The 6,390-nt window shown below is 38.7% G+C and overlaps 1 protein-coding gene across 2 annotated transcripts in view; it reads right to left on the reverse strand.

Annotated features, from left to right (window-relative positions):
• LOC106518319 (plexin-A2) overlaps positions 1 to 6,390 on the reverse strand; it is a gene marked incomplete at its 3' end in the record, with an annotated part of 115,173 nt that overhangs the window by 99,588 nt on the left and 9,195 nt on the right.

The following is a 6,390-nucleotide window of genomic DNA, read 5'->3' on the forward strand; positions in this document are numbered from 1 at the left end:
TTACAACTAATCAGGGATTCCTTTAAGCAAATTTAACAAAATGAACCTCACTATCAGTGCTGATTTGCTTCTTTTTTTTTTTAAAAAAATGTTTTATTTTCCTTTTTGTAATTTTTAGCCTGCTTTTTTATCAAGACTGCGCACAAATTGATTTTTTTTATAGTTCTCTGAGAATTGGTGGAACATTTTGAATTTAATAATTGTATCTGCTTTGTCAAGAGCATTCCAAGCACAGGTCCTTCAAATAATCAGCTTTAAAAACCGATGAGACCCTGAACCAGGTTAAGCTTCTTATATATATATAAAACTGAATTAGGAGGATTTAAAAAAATGAATAAAAAGTTTTTTTTTTAAATTTTTTTATTTTAATGGTTTCATGTCAAGGAAAAGTACGAGAAGTATGTTGGGTTTTCATACAAAATGTCCCAAACTGGTGGTCAGCTTGTTGTTTTTCTAAATCTTGTTATTGGTTTTGAGTTTTCTAAGGCTGACTTTGTGTTTGAACGTTCAAGTCAAACATTAAAGTTCCAGGTAAAGGCCTTTCGTGAAGTTTGTATTGTGCACTTGTGCAGGTTGTGAGCACTTTCCTGTCTTTGCTTGAAAATAAGGTGGGGGGCGTCCAACTGTGCTCTTGAGAGCTAACAGTAAATAGCAAACTGAATGATGTTTGCAGAGCTTAGTTTGAGTCTACCATGACCTTAAACAACAGGCACCAGCAGTGCCACCCAGAGGTTAATTTAGTGTTGAGAATCTACCTCTGAAATCCTCCGAGGTGTTACAAAACGGGGGGGTAGAAAACAGGTGCAGAAGTGGACAGGCATGCAGGCAAGCAGCAGCCTCATCATTTCATCCATTTCTGCTCTGCCGGCTCTGGTCACGTCTAAGGCGTGCAGTCATGCTGCTCAGTGTTTACCCTGGATTATGGAGACAGCTCTTCGCCCCGCGCAGTCCTCCCCGCTGAATTCTCCGCCTCACCACTCTCAGACACGCTCCAGCCCAGACGTGACTCATTCACACTCACACGCGGGGACAATGATGCCCGGGATCTCTGGGGACGCCAGCTCCCAGTGGGCACCAATCACAAAGCAAAGGAGGGAGAAGCCGGCCTCCTTGTTCACCGTAAACATAACCCTTTGACCTGGATCGAAATCAGCGAAGCCGAATCTGTCACTTAGATCAGCTTTTCTTGTGCTTAAATGCTGTCGCAGCTTCTGTAGCTCCATGACTCACATGGCTGGATACTTATTTTTGAATAGGGCGAGCCATCTGCCACCAGAGATAAATATTGATAAAAAGATGTTTGTTAGATCATCCGTGTAAGAAAAAAAAATCTTCTTAGATTTGATAGCATTTAGGATTACGTTTATCACAAAACTGAAAGTTTCAGTTATTTCCAATTAGCAACAAGCATTTTTATTGCTAAAGGTAAAAACTGTTTTAGCATTAGCTAAATATTTTGTGAAACCTTTAGGTGGCCACCATAGCTAGTCATTTTAGTAAGTTAAATGTACAAGTTTTGTATGCTATATACTCATCCATGATTATGCCCTATTTGTCATATTGCTCAGAAATATGATGAAATGCAAATAAAATATAAAACAACTATTAACATATTAGTTAAGTTACAAAAAAAGCGATTAGTGGGATATTGTTCAAGTTCAAGTGTACCTTGTCAAAATCTATGTAACGGGGTTTGCACAGAAGTTGAAATTGCGTTTCACTAGTCTCCAGTGTGCAGTTAAACATATCGATAAGACATAGACATTAAACCCCCCCCCCCCCCCACACACACACACATACATACCCACACAATGTGCAGTAAAAAACTAACATATTGATACATTTATTGTGAACAACTAATAAACATTTTATTCAAATTAACACTTTGAAATTTTGGGACATTATACATGTAAAAATACTAGAAATAATGCATTGAATAAAAGTCTTCCTGCTGGATTTTAGAAATTATTTAAGTCAAGAGAGAATGAATATAATTTACGAGGTTAATCTTTGAACATGCTAAAGAGAAAAGTCAAGTAAAATCTAGATGTGTTGCAGTTATTAGTGTGAAACTATGGGAACAATGATCAGAAATTATGTGCTTGTCGAGCTTTAAAAGAGTCTTAAAATGTAACATTACATAAGCCTATACTGTTTTGTAGATTTATATTTGTATTTTGTACCTGAATGTAATATACAGTATGTATATGCATGTCTATATGTATACACATGTATATTTAAGGCATGCGGGTACCACTTTACAATAAGGCTCCCCTTATAGATGGCTTATAAATAGTTATAGATAGGTTATTAATTTACCTGTAAACACTTTATAAAGTATTAATAAGTCTTTATTATGCATTAATTAAGGACAAGCAGAGACAAACTGTTAAAGGGAACCTTACTATAAAGTGTAAAACAGTACACTATTTACAGTATAAGGCTCCCTTATATTTATACATGTTTATTAGTAATTAATTAATAGTGTACTGTTTTACACTTTACAATAAGGCTCCCTTTGATAATTGTGAATATGTATAATCAGTAATACAGTACAATATTATGTGTAAAATATGTGTTTCCAATACATTATTGTGCTTACAAGGTAATAACCTATCTGAAATGTTTAATATAGCACCTTTAGATGTAATGTGAACAGATTTGGCTCACTTTTTGGCAAGAAACTGGACAGTTTTGTCTCCTCATCCTCAATTAATGCATAATAAACACTTATCAATGATTTATAAAGTGTTTACAGATGAATTAATACCCCATCTAGAAACTTTTCACAAGCCAATCTATAAGGGGAGCCTGATTGTAAAGGGGTACAGGTATGTCTGTGGATACCTTTTATTTTGTAGACTGAGGTTTTTTGAATATGGTAGACAAATATAAGCCTTGGCTTCAGCGTACTCTTTTTGATTTTTATTTGTAAAATAGTGTTTCACTTTATTTTATTTTTCTTGTAATGTTGTAAATTTATCAAAAATAAATCAAAATCTACTAATCAATCAAAAAATAGAGATATTGAGGTCAAGTTTATTTAGTAGTAGCTGAGGGTATGCATTTCCTCAATGACTGCTAGGCCTTTAAATTTGAATATTTTATCAGTTTTGTTCCGTTCGAGATGGCAGCTGTGTAGGTGTTTGTAACGCTGTCATAAATTTCATCAAATAAAAACATCACGTCTTCATATTAAGATTATCTGGATTTTTTTTTTAAGCAATCTCAATTTTGGCAACTTTACATTTTCAAAGAGAAGAAACCCAATTTGATTTTCTTATCTCTCACAGAGTGACAGATTTAGCACTGCGGTGGAGTTGATCTTGTTTTTGGTTGTAGTTTTGTGTGAGAACGTTGAACACTGTTGGCAGACTGTGCTGCGATCTGTCTAAAGGTTAGGAGCTGGGCTTCTGCTCTCACACTTAGTCAACAATGGGAGTCATTCACATCAGAGGTGATAGAATTTTTTTTTTCTGTTTTGTTTTTGTTGTTTTATTGGCCTAGATGTATACGGCTGCACAAAGGCAATAATTCAAGACCACGGGGGCGGAAACAACAGCAGTCGGAACGGTTTCTGATCTCATTTTTTACAATCTGTGCAGAAACATTTACGGCCAAAAAGTTTCTAAAGTTTCCACAAAATCAGCTTAGATTTGTAACAACAAATAAAACGCAGGGGTTGCATCTGATATTCAACCTCACACGGGACGCTTTAGCCTGAGGTTTTCTGCACACTAAGTTTGGGGGCAGGGAGGGCCAGTGTTGTACACATTACACATGAATGGGTTGGGAGGGCGCCAGTTGCAGCACAACTTGACTTCCAAATGAATAAATGAAGGCCATTAGTAGATCTGTTTATAATACGGTGGAGATAAAAGTAGGTCAAACGTAGCAGCCAAGGAGAGTGGAGGGAGCTGGGTCGCCGGTACCTACAACGACGAGTCGGGGAATTAGGACATGAAAATACCGTCTTTATTAACGATGACTTTTAAATGAATGTCATATCGAGTCGCTGGAGACCAGCGAGGATTTATCAGGGAAAAAAAAGCAATGTTTGGTGATCAGCCCGCTGCGCTTTATCTGTGGCTGTGTTATAGGGGAAGGGGGAGGCCCAGGGCGATGCCTCCCCGCCCCCTCCATCACAGAAACGCAGAATTAGGCCTCAGAGGGCAAAATGTGCAGCGAGGATGCTCCCACTGCTGATACCCTGAAGATATGTCCGCTTTGATGCCGCTGAGGAATCTGTGTTTAATTTTCATCATTATGTTCTACAATATAAAGTCAAACGGCAGCGCTTCCCGCCCTCCCCCAGACATTGTTCTCAGTCTTACAGAAATCAATCACACTGATACTTTAAAAACTTGCTGTGTATTCATTAGCTTTTATTGGCAGCTCGCTGTGTGTCCCGGCGTTATTTTTATATCGGCAAACATGACCCGTAGCTGCCTTTTTTCTTTTTTTTTTTTTTTTTTTTGCACGCTTGTTGTTTAGTTTATTGGTCAGCACAGATATTGCAGGCTTTAGGGCTCTCCAGCCAGCCACTAATCTTGCTGTTAGAGTAGAGAAGGATGTCTGCAGGGAGCAGTAAAACGGTACTATGTCATCACAACTCGCCCGGCTTGTATTAAGTGCAGGATGCTGCAGGAAACCTGGACGCGGGCGAATGGGACATCGGGGACTAATTCCGACACATCACCACAACACCGTAAGCAGCCGGCGCTGCAAATCCACGCCATTATCTCAGGGCGTGTGCATTATACATGCAGATACATACCACTCTATATGAAAACACTCTTAAAGGGACAGTCCAGTCAGTTTTGATGTGTCGTTCTGTCATGGTCATAGATATATCAGTCATAGAGCTCGCTCTTGTCTCCATGTTTGTATTTGTAATTATTTCTATTACTTTGTTTTCCCCTATAGAAACGACACCCGGTCCAGTCATTCTGTGTTTGAATTTGTCCCATTTTGTGTCCCTTCAAAGCCCAGCCAGTCGAGGCAGATGCTGCTCATCCTAGCCCCAAATCTGCTGGAGGTTTCTTCCTGTTAAAAACGAGTCATTTCTTTCCAGTCGCCAATACTCAGAATAAAATATAGTGACAAAGTAAAGATTTGACGCAATCTGCTGGCTTCCAGGCTTTATGTGATTTATTTTATTATCTTTATATAAACACATATTGTGGGCTTTTTCCCCTCCCACTCACGCAGCTCAAGGTTGCATCTCCCACGCCTCACAAAAACACTTCCATCTAATGATTAAATCAAAGACGAAGAAGCTTTTTTTTCATGACCATGAGTATTTTTTTTAATTTTGACAATGCACTACGTTAGCTGGTTTTAATTAGCTAATGGAGCATTCTTTTATACCAGTTTGTTGTTTTTGAAAAAGTTACTTTGTTAACTTAAAAACAATCTCATTTTGTTTACTATTAGTGTCATTTTCTCCATACTTACTCACTGCTGATATAGTTCAGTACTGATAACGATTAGATGGAGCATCACTTCAAGAATGACCAGACGATTTCTTTAAAGCTGAGAAATGCTGCTGCTTTTGTTATATTTGACCATGAATTTCTCTTCTTTTCTTCCTTCTTTCTCAGCTCCATCTCCCGTTCCTTAAATCTCGCATGTCGGCCTTTGCAGGTTGACCTAAAACCGGCTCGTCTCAGCAGCCGAGGCCGCGCCGTTGTTGCATATATGATGAGCATAAAGGGGAAAGTCAAAGTGACCTCCAGCSCTGTGATGAAAACCCGCGCAGTTCAAGCGCAATCGAGGGTCTTCCATAATTCAGTGATCTCAGGAGAAGACAAAGTGAGCTGTGTCTGTTTTAGAGCCAGACAGCATGTGTGCTGCATTGACTGGCCCTCATCCTTTGGCACAACTGAAGGAAYGGGGAATTAATGGAGGAGCACGATTGGGGGGTTTGTTATCGCCCGCAATCGAAGAACGGACAGAGAAATCGCTTTTGCATGTGGATTTGCAATCGATTTTACAAATTTTGTACTAAGCTGACAGGCATTCACAACATAAATCCAACTGCTCATGCTGTTTTCAGGGTTTGACCAAAGCGACCACATCATCTATTCTGAGCATAAGACGATTTCCGTTTTAAACTCTGGCATAAAAGGTAGCAGCTGATGTGCATCAATGAGTATTGTACAGTGGTGGGCAGCGCTAATTCAAAAATTAGCTCCGCAGTTTCTAAAGCGCTTATAAAAATATTTAGGTCTGCAACTGCAAAAACGCTAATGCGATAGTAAAACTAGCGGAAGCTAATTTTAAAGCACAAATTCAATTTCACACTTACTAGCTGGCAATTAATGTACAACATATGCACAACACTGCCAACTAGTGGTGTATGAACCCTTTTACAGCTTAATCTTACAA

This window comes from Austrofundulus limnaeus, unplaced genomic scaffold (genome assembly GCF_001266775.1).
Source record: "Austrofundulus limnaeus strain Quisiro unplaced genomic scaffold, Austrofundulus_limnaeus-1.0 Scaffold59, whole genome shotgun sequence".
NCBI classification, from domain to species: Eukaryota; Metazoa; Chordata; class Actinopteri; order Cyprinodontiformes; family Rivulidae; genus Austrofundulus; species Austrofundulus limnaeus.